The following is a 14,364-nucleotide window of genomic DNA, read 5'->3' as shown; positions in this document are numbered from 1 at the left end:
AAAAAATAAAAAAAATGGCGTGTGACATTGCATTTGGATGGTGTACTGGAAGTTGTAACTGGAAACCTACGGACTGAAGTTTTTGTTTCAGTTGTGAACGTGCAATATCTTATGTTAAAAGACGGCAGTTTTGCTTTTCGATTATAGTTTGCAGCACAGTCAGCCTTCCGGGTACTGAGGCAGGACTCTGCCAGCAACACTCACCAAAAAGTCTTTATTTGCCCTGTTTGTGCCTTGTGAGATGAAGGTGTTTGTGTCTGCATGTTTGGAGTTGGATGTTTTATGCACCATCTCCAGGCTATGAAGTCCTCATTTCACAGCTTCCCAGAGACCAGTTAACCCCTTATTTCCTCCCTAGAGCATTCAATAAGGACCACAGCCGCCGTGTGTGTGTGTGGTTGTGTGTATGTGTGTGAATCCTTGCTGTATCTTCTGTGGAGCAGACTTTTTCTACAGTAGTCGGGCCGCTCTGATAGCCTCCATTCATTATTCAGCTCTACTCCAGATGCACCACACCCCCAAGCAGCACAGAAATAAAACAAGGTTAAGAATTGGCATGAAATGTGTCTCGGCGGATCAAGTGGTGGGGGGAGGGAGGGTGTGGGTTAGGAGACGGGGGAGGTATGGGCCTTTATCTGCGCGCCATCTTTTATTAATTGCCCTTGTGCTTAGACTGCGAGTTTCTCCGTGATCATTAATGCATGCGCGGAATAACGTATTTACATGTTCTCATGCATTATGCATGGCCGGGGAGTGGGCTACAGTGTTGTGGAGGACCCTCTGCCCACAGGTCCTGCGTTTTTTTTTCTGTGTGTGTGCGTGCTTGTCTGTGTGTAAGTCTTGTGTGGGAGCTGATTTGCATTCAGCCATGCTGTGAAATCCGCTCGCTACCAGGCCCCTCGTGCTACAGGAAAGCGATGGAGCATCGGACAACAAACAACATTCCCTGCATTCACACGGCCCGCTGAGGGTTTGGACCGTCTGACAGCGTCTGACAGGTCTCAGTGTCACCAAGAAGCAGTAACCAGATATGTTTGCTGAAGGAGCGTCAGGGTTGAAAGTGCAGGGACACATTTAGTTTCTCGCTTTATTAAACTTTTCGCTCATAATGCTGCCATAGTCACATGCCCTTTGCAGTTTGCTTTCCGTTCCCTCTTGTGAAGATGTAGAGTCACTGAAAAGTCAGAACCCTAGACAGAAAGAAAAAGGCAAAAAGACATCAGTGACAGGATGGGGACAGTCTGGTGGTGGAAAGGGTTCTGAAAGTCTGGGTAAAGCCTCGCTGTCTGTCTTGCTTAAAGGCCCTGACACACCAAGCCGACGGTCAGCCATCGTGTCGGACAGTTTAGGGCCATCGGTGAGCGTCTGTCGGCCTAGTTTTCGTTTCTAGTCTGCCCATGTCGGAGGCTTTTCGGCCGATTCAGTATGTTGAATTGGTGGCAGAGCTTGTTGGTGAGAAAAATCACTCTGATTGGCTGTTCAGCTTAAACGAATCAGTGCACGAGAAGAGAAATGGAAGTGAGGAAAGCAAGCCAACAGGTAAAGTCTGAATGAAGCTAAGTGGTGAGTGAGAGTGGTGTGAAAATGATCGTCAAACGCCGCTTTGTTTCATGTACGTATCATGACACTGGCTTGTATATCCGCAGTCCTCGGTCTTCCCGTTTCACGTTTTGAATGACCGATACAGACTACCACCGCCTGCTGGTGTGGAGAGTTATTTCATCTCACGCAGGCGCAGAGTGTACACGTTAACTGGCAGTCGGCGGTAGTGTTTGCAGTGTATTCAAACGCAACTTGATGGCCAAGACAAAGGCGACGTGAGGCAACGCAACAGTCTGCCTTCAGTTCTGCTAGTTCTTTGATGTCAGCTTGGTTTGTCTGGGCCTTAAAACGCAGGCATTTTCTTGTTCTCTTCTCCGGCAGGCGTGCTGATTGATCACGTCAAAGCACAGCTCCCCGTTGGCCCATTCACCTCCGTGATTGATAGATCACTAGTTCTTGTATTTCCACAAACTGCAGCTCATGAAGTCAACTCTCTGCACCGGAGCTGCCCTCTTATTTTTTTATTATGCTTATGTATTTCCTCATTCCTCCTCTCTTGCCTCGATTATCATAAGACCAAACTCAGCAGATAGCCCTGATATCGATCACTGGCTGGCCCCGGCCGCTCCCGTTTAACTCGTTGGAAGTGAGCACTGCGTGTCTCATTATTTTTTGTGCTGATTGCCGTGTGTTGTAATTTGTGCGTTGTAATTGTATCAGATAACCGCTGGTGTGGCTGGTCATTGTACTGCCCGCTGCCTTGTATCAGAACCAACCCTGCTGGATAATTAGAATTGATTTGGTTACAATTTAATTAATCACACTGTTAAATCTGTGGTACTTACTGCAGACTCACACTGTTAGCTTTCTGTGTGCAAAAGTGTGTGTGTGTGTGTGTCGTCAGAGTTATTAGTGGGCAGAAAAAAGAAATCGTTCACGGAGATGAACAGAGCTGCATAAATCAAAGCTATTTAATTCATTTTTTGATAAACTGGGCCTGAAATATAAGTAACATAACTCAACCTCATCAACAAAATGTCAGCAGCAAACAATATAATTCAAAGTGTTTGATTGTCTCTGTCTGGCAGTAAGATATGTCAATGTTTTCTGATTTCCAAATGTTCTGGAAAGATAGTGTTTGCTTTAAAGAACATGATCATAATCCCGATCGCTGACTACGTTTTTCACGGTATCAATATAATATCGATATATTGCCCAGCCCTAATTTGAGCTTATCCAAAAACCTGTTGATATCCAAGTCTTTCATAATGTTTAATAGTAGGTGTGTTTCTCCTTCTTTTCTTTTGGGCATGCATCTCTGCAAACTGTCAGCTAGTTGGTTTCTGTACAACGCACAGAGACAGCCACAAACAGGCAAGAGGCCCTGAGGCCGTGGGGCCGTGTGTGGTAAGCTGCCGTAAAAATCACAATTGAGACGCATATTCTAAATGCGCTTAATACGTGTCCAAAGAATGCTCCTAAAACCTGAATAATATCGGCATATCCCACATGTCTTAATCGGAAAATGCTCCATTCACAATAAGGCCTAGTTCAGAATATCCAGAATATTCAAACCTGTATCAAATTTGGAATATTAGTGTGATGCAAACGAAGTAGCTGGACTCCGATGCCGAGGGCCACTGCTCAAGTGTTGGTATTTGACGAGTTGGGAGTGAGAATGTGTTGTTTTGTCATGATGAGATGATCAGGTCATGTTTCATTCACTGTAACTATGAAACACAGAGATAGAGTTTGTAAGGTTTACAGAGATAAATGTATGTGCTGGAAGTAATGGGGAGCACTTTGAACGTCCCTTCTAGTTAACAGTGTTTAGAAATGTTGCAGACAAACATTACAATGTGTGCATTCTGTGTGTTTCAGAGCACTGTTAGTTTGACCTGTGTGACATGTTGCATTGTGTTGCTACAAGTGCAGGATTTTAAACTTCCTCTTCCGTGCTTAATGAAGCCTCCTGACACGCAGTATATACCTCAGATGTAAATAAAACATGGTGTTTCTGTGTCTGTGTGAGTTGCTGCAGTTGTTGCTGTTTTGTGTAATTTGATTGTCCGGGTGCCTCCTTGAATAGCCGCTCAGGCGTGTAGGCTATACTGCAGCGCCGACAACGACAGAACCGCCGCTGTTTTGTTGTTGTTCTCTTCAGGTTTATTCATCCTGAAGAGCGCTGGAGTGTGTTGTTGTGTGTGCGTATCTCTTCGCCCTCCTTCACGGCGGCGGAGAAAACAAAGGCGTCCTCGCTCTCTTGCAGGCCCTGATTGCAGTCATTAGGATGCGCAGGCGCTCCCGGTGTGACGGGGCCTCTCCTCGAGGGGATTCAGCTCGCAAAGCGCCGCCGCTCGCCTGTTTTTAATAACAATCATCTAAAATCGCTGCAATTAGCCCGCAGCTACAAGGAGATGGAGAGCAGAAAAGATGTGGAGAGGGAGGAGGGGAGGGAGGGAGGGCTACAAGCTCAGATTCACTGAACCTTTCCAATGTCGGCTCCTCTTTCACATGGAAAATTCAAGAGGGCCTTTGTGTTCATCAATTATTAGCCTTGAAAGTTAAAAAGATCCATTGTGTATTTTTAATCAGAGTTATATGGGGAATCTTTGAACTGACTCCCAGTCCCGCCCGGGGCTACAAGCAGTTACCTCTGCCAAGTCTGCAAGTCTCTTATAAGAATAGAGGTTGAAGCGAGAGCTGACTCCCTTAAAGAAGTGTAGGTGTTGTCTTCAGGAGAGTAGAAGAACAGGCAGGAAAACAAGACGGCCATCATGGGATATGATATACTGAGTTTAACTCAATGCTTTCCTCTGATCTGCAAACAGGATGTGGAGTATTTAACATTTAATTCGGAGTGTATGTGTTCGGTGATGTCCTTGATGCACTGCATATTTGCCAGAAGCTAAACTGACCGCACCATGTGGCCGAGGTTAATGTACTGTATCAGTCAAAGTCAGCGCGTCAATGAAGAAATGCATCTTCAAAAGCCATTAAGTGTGTCCCTTAAATAATTTTTTTAATTTAAATTCTGCCATTGGGGTGAGAATCTTTTTTTGTTTTTGTTTTGTTTTTTCTTACGGAGACAGCTCCTGTAACATTCTGCCCTCTTTCTGTATTTTTCCTTGGAACGTCCATTGAAAACAAGTCTGAAGCTCTCCTGTATTCACTTGCTGAGTCTGAATCAGAGCTCTAGTAACAAACACACATCTTTGTAGTGAGCATCTCCCTGGTTTTGGAAGATTTGAGGTTCTAAATCTGCTGCTTTAAATACGTCCACTGTTGGAACACACACAGTGACAAACAAGCCTAGCCCGTTGGCCGCAGGCTGTGGGTGACTTGAGTTAAATGGCTCCCTCCTACAGCGAGGTTAAAACTTATAAAACCAGAGGAGCCGGAGCAGTAAAATCAAAGTGGTGCTGAAGGGGAGAAAGGGCGACCCAAAGAGAGGATAATGATGTTTGTTTCAAGTATTCTGTTTAGTTTGACGCCTCCATGATTGAATGTTGTAGAGTAGGGTGTGTGTGAAATGTTCACAGTGTAATACGATACACATGTTGTTTTTGAAAGCAACATTCTCTCATCTCAGACTATATTATCTAATACTTGTACTATGTGTTATTTCCCAGTCATTTCTGCTGTCCTCCTCCTTCCACTCCTCCTCGTGATGTGTTGTCATGTAGCACCACCCACAGGTCATCAGGAGGGCGACAGGCTGCTGTGCTGCAGCTCTCCGTCAGGGAAGAAAAGACACCAGGGTCTGACTGAAGCCGTAGCAGCAGCTCTGGTTGCCTGTTGAAAAATCAGCCCAGAAAACTCAAAATAAAGCAGAAAAAATTCTCAGTCACGAACAGAGGGAGAAGTGCCCGCGTCATTGTTCCTTCTTGTGGGACGTGGAAAGAAAGTGCAGCGCTCACCAGAGAACCAGTCGCTCTCTCTCAGATTCAGTCTTTGTTCAGGCTGTGCTGAATTATTTACCCCCGTGTTTAAAAGACGACTCGGGGGAATTTTGACATTAGCTCTTCGGAGCCGCACTTGAGTCTCTCTGGCCTACAAAAGCTTGGCGTCCTTTCATGAAGTGTAGTGTATACAGACAATTGTAAATGAAGAGTTATCAGGGAGGAAAAAAAGTTTTGATAAAAAGCATTGTTGAAAGTGTGCTTTTAAATGTAGCGGGTGCTTGTTTTAGCCTTGTTCTTTGGCTCACATTGTGCTCTCCTGTGAGACAGCGGAGAAGTAAAAGCGTCTCTCACCCAAACCCCCAACGCTTCCTGTTACTTTTAAGATTGTACCCAGCTTTGCATGTTGTCTCTGCCTCGCTTCTCTTCTTTGTGTTTCGGATTGAAAATAAGCCTTGTACTGTTCTCATTTGCATTCACCGAGCTTCTCCATAATTTATATTACAAGTACCTTTACACTGTTTGAAACTGTGATGCTGTCTCAGAGTGTACGGCTGTTGTTTGTAGACACAAGCTAAGGTGGCATTTTTGATTCTGTTGAAATTGTAGTTTCTCACTTAAAGAGGACCTAATATGCTTATTTTCATATGCATACTTGTATTTTGGTTTTTTTCTAGAACATGTTTACGTGCTTTAAAGGTGCAACAGTGTGTAACATTTAGGGGGATCTATCAGCAGAAACGGAATATAAAATTCATAACTATGTTTTCATTAGTGTATAATCACCTGAAACTCGTGTTTTCGTTAGCTTAGAATGAGCCCTTCATATCTACATAGGGAGCGGGTCCTCTTCACGGGGTTCGCCATGTTGCTCCGCCATGTTGCTCCGCCATGTTTCTACAGTAGCCCAGAACGGACAAACCAAACACCAGCTCTAGAGAGAGACTTTCACGTTCTTACATTACCTGAAGGCCACCGTAGTTCTCCAACACGCTTGTGAAATTGCGGTGACGTGAATGCAAAACCGTGGTACTGCCAGCCGCCGCCTGACTTCTGTTGCTCCTAAAGTAGTGTTATCATGGTAAGAATGGCCTCTGTGCGAGGCAAATGGTGTACCACGTTTTTGCACTCGGCGGCTCACGTAACCGCGGTCTTGGAAAGGGAGGAGTGAGCAGAGGGATACTCAGTTGGTTGCAATCTGCAACCACACCACTAGATGTTGTCAGATCCTACACACTGTACCTTTAATGTTCAAAATGCTTATTTTTTTCATGCTCATACATTCTTTTCACCCTCTGTCTGAAACGCTCTGTTTGAGATCCTAGGTCCTCTTTAAAGCTGTATTGGGAACAAGACTTCTGCAGGTGCATCAGCAATCTTTTGTTATGGTACAAAATGTCACAGCCTTGACTAAATTTGATCATGTTGTGCACAGCAGAAACTCATCACCATCGTGATTGGGTGGGGAACCCACTGATGTTCCGACTCTTACAGATTACGCAAGGTTTTGTCTCGGGTCACGGCTGTATGTTTTGTCTTCGTCACAGTGTGATAGAAGTTTATCTGAGAAAATGTGGATAATCTTAGGAGGTTTCATCAGTGTTATCGTGGAGGCAGGTAAGCCTGCAGTAAAGCAGCCCAGGTCATAAGTCAGCCTGAAAAACATGAGTTGACCCAAACTAAATTCCACACTCTTATCAGCAAAACACTCACATCCCTTTCCAAACAGCAAGTGACTTTGTTCTGAAGTCATACCTAATCTTATCAGCCGCCGGCATGATGGACAAGGTCTTGTGATGCAGGTTTCCCCCCTTTTTGTTGCTCATTAGCCATAATTATGTGAGAGCTGCCTGTTTTGTATTTTTGGCAGGATAATTGATAGTGGCTGAGGAATATATGTGCTGCAGCCAGCGCTCGCAAATCTGCACTGATGAGTCTATGATCCCTGGTTCCTGGGTTGTTTATATGCAGTGTTCATGCCATCCACCGTAGTTCAAAGCCATTTGACACAAAAGCTGTCACAGTGGAAAGCCATAGAAATGCAAAGTATAACTCCCACATTACTTCCTTCAGCATTTCTTTGATTAGACCTCAGTGGATTCCTGCGCTGCTTATATAAAGTCTTCATCTCATACTGGCCTATTTGAAATGATTACACCAGTTTTGTTCCAGAAAATGCCTGAAGTTTCAAGTGATAAACCTCCGGCTGAGAACCCAATTTTCCCCAGCAAACTCAGAAAGCCACAGGCAGACTTCCACTCCTGCAGCGCCTGCCTTTTAAATTGTGTTTTATTCATTTTTTTGTGTGTGTGCTTTTTAACAAAATTGCCACACTGAGGGTTACAGAAATAATTTTCAGTGTTTCCTCAGGAGGGGGGTAAAAAAAAGCTATACCCATTGTTTTTTTTCTCTTTTTTGCCACGGCGCGACCAGGGGTGAGCACAAAAGGGAGACAAACGGCTCAGTATCAGCCGTGATTTCCTGAATAGCCCAGTGGGAGCGCGGGAAGTCGGGGTGCATGCGGCAGATCGGCGTTGCCCTGAAACAGCAGCCACGCTGTGAGGGAGATGGCTTTTCTCTGCGACAGTCCGACTGCGAGCCACGGGTCTGCAAATGAAACAGGGGGGAGGAGTGATGCAGCCTTTACAGATTCAAGGCCCCTGTTGCCTTGCTGGGCATGTCTGCTGCTGTGGCGAGGCAGAGGGAGAAAAAAAAAAAAACGGATAAACAGACAAAGAGCTGCAGATAATTCTGTTGAAAATACAGTGGCGCTATTTCCTGCTGTTTGTGAATTCATCGGGCCCCACGCTGTGCCACTAGTGATTTCTAAATATATGCGGCTCATCTGATGTAGATGTGTAAACTCTGTGTAGGGCTGTGGATGGCTGTGCAGACAGATTGTTTGCTCTGGGTTCTCCGCGGTCCTGGTGGGTGGGATCTGCCAGCATCATCTTGCATTGTTTTCCACATGAGCTTTATTGAGTTCCCCATTACAATGCTGGTCCTTTTGTCTCGGGCTCACCGCTGCTGCTGGATTGACCTTGCATTTTTTGCGAGGGAGCGCTGTTGTGTATTCAGGTCCTGCAGGCCCGTTAGGCAGGCAGACAGTGAGGCAGACTGACTCCTTCTCTCAGGCCCTGCTCCTGCAAGACCCTGCTTAACAGGCATCAGGCTTACACGCTTAATGCTTGGGAGGGGAGAGCGGGCTTAGCTCTCATCGCAGCTGACATTGTATGAGGCACCCCAGACGAGGCCGGACTGCTGCAGCCTTATTAGCCCTGTCTGGATTGGCTTTTCCTCAGTCTGCCACTAACATTCAACGAGGAAAGCTTACTTTGGAATTTAATGGAATGGGTAGAAATGAGCTGTACACGCACAGCCGTCTGCCGCTGCTGTGTTTTTTCCCAGAGCTCGCCCGCCTGCCTGCCTGACTGTCTGAACAACAGAGGAAGGGGCACAGAGGAGGCGCTTGCAGTAGGTGGAGCTCTTGCGTTGGATTTTGATATCGGAGCTTGATTCACCTGCTTGTGAAGGACACGACAGCTGCGTGTGTGTGTGTGTGTGTGTGTGTGCGCACACATCCCTTTCAAATGTCGTTTATGCAAAATGCAAAGATAGCATATAACAAGAGATTTACAAGCCCTCTGTATACACACACACACGTCATATAAACACATAAAACACATTTTCAGTGCAGAGCTAATTGACAGCTCTTGATGGGCTGCCAACTGTTCATGTTTACATTAGACCTATTAGAAATTGTAATGGGACTCTTATGTTTTCAGCTGGTAATAGTTTGTGTACGTGAGTATACACACAAGCTTTATTTACTGCCTGCAACCACACGCTATACCTTTCCCTCACGGCGTCCTGACACCTCCGTGCACTGGAATAAAAATCCTCGCTGCTCTGCCTGTTTTCCCTCCCCCCCCTCTTCTCTCTCTCTTCCTCTTGCGCCATCTCCTCCACGCAATCTACCGCAGGCCCTCCATCTCTCCGGCCTGTCAGCGTGCTTTTTCATTTGGCTTGTTGCTACAGGGGGCTCGACGCTGGCAGATTACAACTCGGCAGCCAGTCATTTTCGATTTATCAGAGCCCCCCCGCCCTCCCCATCCTCCCTCAGCCGGCCACACTCACTACCCTCGCCAGCATCAATCCAGACACATAGCAATTCCTCACACACCTCCACCCTCCCTCCTCCCGTTCCCTCCCACCTTCCATATCTTCCTCTTTCGATCAGCGCAGAAAATTTAGCTCGCAAGCCCCGAGACAAAAAAAAAGAAAGAAATATTGTGGCAGTGGAAGCATTTAAGTTAGAGAGGCAGCTAGAGCTGTATTATTACTTAGGCCTCTGTCACTGGTGATGACCCGGGAGAGTGGGGAATATCGATCGCGTGTCACTCAAGGCATTCAGCAGATTGCATTGACAAAGCTTGTCGGGGCCTTTAATAGCAAGGTTAGCAGCCTTGGCTGGGACCCAGGAGAAAACTCTAACTGTGCCCTATTTCATGGTGGCTTTTAACCATTCCCTAGGTTCAGAGAGTGGATTGATAACAGTAAGGAAGTAATTTTACTCTCATAATTGCCTTCCTGCGGTTGACATTTGTGGCCCTCAGCGCCTGTAAAAGTGCCTTTCCAAGAACAGGAGAAAGAGGGGCCAGCATTGTCTGGCTGCTTTTTTTTTTTGCCTGACAGAGAATAGCTTCACGCGAACAAAGATGTGGTACACTTAACAAAACATGTCGGAGAAAAAAAATCAAAAGGGGTGTACAAGTGTGATTTATGAGTTGAAGGAAGTCCATTACTCGCTAGAGGAAGCCCAGACCAAAACACAAACAGAGTGAGGGCATGGCTTGCAAAGAGGGTCATGGAGTAATTCTTTAGCTCTGCCAAGATCGCTGATAGCTGCTGAAAACACCACTTGTCAGAGGAGGAAAGAACGGATGAGATTTCGATCTCACTGAAATTCTCAACATAAATAAGAGCACTAAACCACCTGAATAGTCTCTCTTTAAGCCAAGTCATGTGGAACTAGGCTGAAATGTAACAGGTCCCCTGTGTGTTGTAATATGCCTTACACACATGTGGGGAAGCTATTTTCTACAAGCAGCGTAGTCATCGCTGGATGCTGTCAGGTCTGGAGTGGCAGCTAGCAGTTCTCAGTGCTGTGTTAGCCTAAATCATAGCGCTCACTCTCAGGGCCGGCTTAAGGCATAACCCATACAGGCGTTTGCCTAGGGCGCCATCTTCTGGGGGGGCGCTGGTCACCCCCTAAAAAAAAATGATTCAATTAAAAAAATTAATTAAAAAAATGCCGGTGGGGCACCCTTCCTCTTTTTTCTGCATTGAGGTATCAAATAAACAAATAAATAAAGAAAGACACAAATACACTTTTCACCCCTGTAACTCTCGTTTTAGTGAAACTGACTAAACACTTCTAATCCAACAATATCAGGAACCAATTGTTTATTTATATTATAATAAATACAGTTATTTATGAAAATAAATATCTTAATTTTTGTCTTAAAACCGTTGTGATGTGCCCCCACTAGGCGGTCGCCTGGGACACCAAAAGGGCTAGAGCCGGCCCTGCTCGCTCCCTTTATTTCCACAGTAAAGCTGTGACATTGGATAAAGAAATCAATGTTTATTTTTCACTTTTGGAGTTATTGCAAGTTTAGAGGAAATAACATGACAATGCTCCATCTTTGTAAAACCACCATTCATTGAACTACTACTACAAGTACGTGCCCTAGTTACTGCTGCTGTACAGAGGCTTTTCAAGTAGCTACAACTTTCCAAAGTTATTCCAACTTTTTAAGTGCCGTTGTTGAAGTAGTTTTTCAGCTGAAAACTTATAGTTGACTCATAATAGTGGAAAGTCCTTGATAAACTTTGAGGCCTGTCGTGTGTATTTTCTGATGCAGTGGCTTTTGTTCGCTCCATGCTCTTCTAACATCTTCACATCACCCATCTGAGTTTAGATTTGGTCCCTTAGTTTACTAAAGGTAGTGTATAATTAAAGGGTAACTTTTTTTTTTTCAACCTGGACCCTACTTTCCCATGTTTTTGTGTCTTAAGTGACTATTGAGGACAACAATTTCAGAAATTGGTCCAGTATTGAAAGAGAGCGCTGAAACCAGTAGCCACGAAACGAGCTGCGAGGCAAGTGAGCAGCGTCAGTTTAACGTTACATTCACTAAAAGTGCATCTTTTGCCACTAACAGGCTCAGATTGCTATTTTAAGCGTCTGACATCATTATGGAAAGGACCCTACAGAGAAATGAAACGTTTTTCTTACCTTTAACTTGATCTGGTCTGTTTGTTATTGTGTCCAAGTCCCGCTCAAGGAGAAGTCTGGTTGTGAGATCTGAATATCCATATTCTCTGGCTCAAATAAATATATCAAATTCAAAGACCTCATCCACATTGTGGAAATCATCTAAATATTCAGCCATGACATTGAAAATCATTTAGATAACACTAAGTTACGCTTTCTGTACTCCTCTGCCTGGCTGGCACTCACGTTTCCACCATGGATGTGTTCCACTATTCCACCGTTGTCCTCCGGCAACACCTCGCCAGATTTCAGAACGAGACTTCTCCTTGAGCGAGACTCTTTCCATAATGGCGGACACTTGTAATAACAATCAGAGCCTGTCATGGCAAAAACAAGCAATTTCAGTGGACGTAAATGACGGTGCCAGCTTGCCCCAATAGCACCATATTGCAGCCTGTGAGCAGCTGCCGTCTACATCGCTCTCCCTCAATACTGGACCAATTTCAGAAATTATTGTCCTTATTAGTCAGTTAGACAAAAAAAAAATCCCATTGGCTTTTTGTCGAGGGAACCCAGGGCGATGTTAACTTTCTGTTTGGCCTACAAAAATACATTATCCCTGGAGCACTCTTTACTGCCAGATCCTACACACTGCTCCTTTCAGAATTCAAGCTTTATAGGACTAATTCTTTAATAACACAGTTGCATTGAAAAAAGCTAGTTCTGAATTATTTACAGAAATGTGCTCCGCTCATAATAACGATATTTCCAACAGCACATGAAGGCAGCACTGAAACAATGCAGACAGTGCTTTCTGTGAGCTCCCCAGCCTGTCACCAGCCCATTATGGGCAGCTGCATTTTTATGACCAGTCAGATGAAAGGGAGTCAAGTACACCGTCCATGTGGTTCCACTAAAATGTTAATGGACAATATTCTACTCATCATCATGGCTTTATGCACCATCTTGCATCAAAAAAAGTACAGTATGTTGTTGTATTACATGTGAGTTACTTCCCCTCTCTGAAGTCCTGATTATTTCAATTACAATCATGTTGTTTGGCTGTAGTTTTGTTGCCCTTGGCTTTTTGCTGTGTCCCATTACCAGTCTGTTGCAGCAGCCAGAGCAGATGTTTTCTAGCATACTCGTCACGAAGCAGGCAAACTCAGGCTGCTATTAATGCGGTGGGAGAGTAGCACTGTCTTGTTTTATGACTTGATAACGACAGATGTGAATTTCAGGAAGGTGGCTAAATGAGGACGTTTACGACAGGGATTAGTGATAACAGCGCTGGCCCCGGGCGGACACCCTGGGTCAGCCAAATAGGAAATGTATATCCTGCCATCAGATTTTACAGCCCCCTCTAATCCCTCAAATAGCAGTGCAGATGGAGCTAAATGCAGGTAAGGTGAGACACTATCATTGTTGTCGGTTTACACCAGCACACAAGCCACCGCCTGGTAAAACCTGCTTATGATGTACACCTGCAGGTCCTCTCTTTCGATTGCTTTCTTTTCTTAGGCTTAATCAGCAACATGTGAACTCGTTTGGCAAGGGCTTAATGCAATGGATGTTCATTTATATGTAAAAACAAGTCACACTAAATGGCAGTATCCACCTGCTGACCAGAGATCAGCTTATGACCCCATGACCTTCACTTTAAAGGAGCTCTATACGAAATTTAGAGCAAATCTATAACCCCTTTCACACAGCTTGTTCAAGGCGGGAATGTTGTGCTGTTATTCCGCCTCGCTGTTCTGTATGAAAGGTACGGAGACAGAATGGGGGGACAGAGTTGTTCCGCCACTGAGTCGCCAGCGGAGGTAGTCACAGAGACAAGCTCATGTCTTTGTGAAAGGGAGCTAGCATGAGCATGAGCTAGCGAGTGGGGCACGCAAACTGTGATTCACATGCACTAAAAGGAACACGTGACCGGCCTGGCTATGTAAACAAAACACAGAGAAGCTCAGATTACATCACACACAGAGGGAGAGGGACTTCATTCTCTGCTCAGGTAGACATTACTCCTCTATATCTTTACATAGCAAATAGTTGTTTACTGCTATACTAATGCTCTGAATGTCGTATAGAGAACCTTTAACGTTCGCTGGGTTATTAAACACTGTAATTGGATGAGTACTCGCTGCAGATATGCAAACAGTTGATGGCAGAGGGCTTGTAGTTATGAGCATTGGTATTCACAGGTAAGGTGATGGATATGAGTGAATGATGTAACGTTTTCCAACATGAACAGAAAGGATTTTTAACTCATGTAACCTTTAAAAGGTTAACGTACGTACATTAGTCATTTAGCTCAGCCTGTGTCTGATTTGCTACAACTGGCACTAATGTGAGTGAAATGCAATCTCAGTCGTTGTCGCGTGTTGTTCCAGAGTGGATGTAAATGAATTTAAATTACAAGTTTATCGAGTGGCCTTTTCTCGTAAGGATTTGAGTGGAATGTCTTTAATTAATCTCAATTAGCTTATATGTTTTCCAGCTTTATTCAGGGTATTACTTTTAAGCCAGTCGTTCTTCCACGCCTCTGGGTTTAGCATAATGACACAGCTTTGACCTATTTAGGTTGTTTTCTCTTAAATAGCCACAGCGGGGCCACAGCGCTTTGCATTTTCCCTTTTT

At 44.8% G+C, this 14,364-nt stretch overlaps 1 protein-coding gene across 6 annotated transcripts in view; it reads left to right on the top strand.

The window, feature by feature from the left end:
- auts2a (activator of transcription and developmental regulator AUTS2 a) overlaps window positions 1-14,364 on the top strand; it is a 353,398-nt gene that overhangs the window by 124,332 nt on the left and 214,702 nt on the right. The window lies entirely within an intron of this gene.

Source organism: Sebastes umbrosus, chromosome 17, assembly GCF_015220745.1.
Source record: "Sebastes umbrosus isolate fSebUmb1 chromosome 17, fSebUmb1.pri, whole genome shotgun sequence".
Classification (NCBI taxonomy): Eukaryota; Metazoa; Chordata; class Actinopteri; order Perciformes; family Sebastidae; genus Sebastes; species Sebastes umbrosus.
Note: the sequence above shows the minus strand (reverse complement) of the source record. Positions and strands in the feature narration are given on the sequence as shown.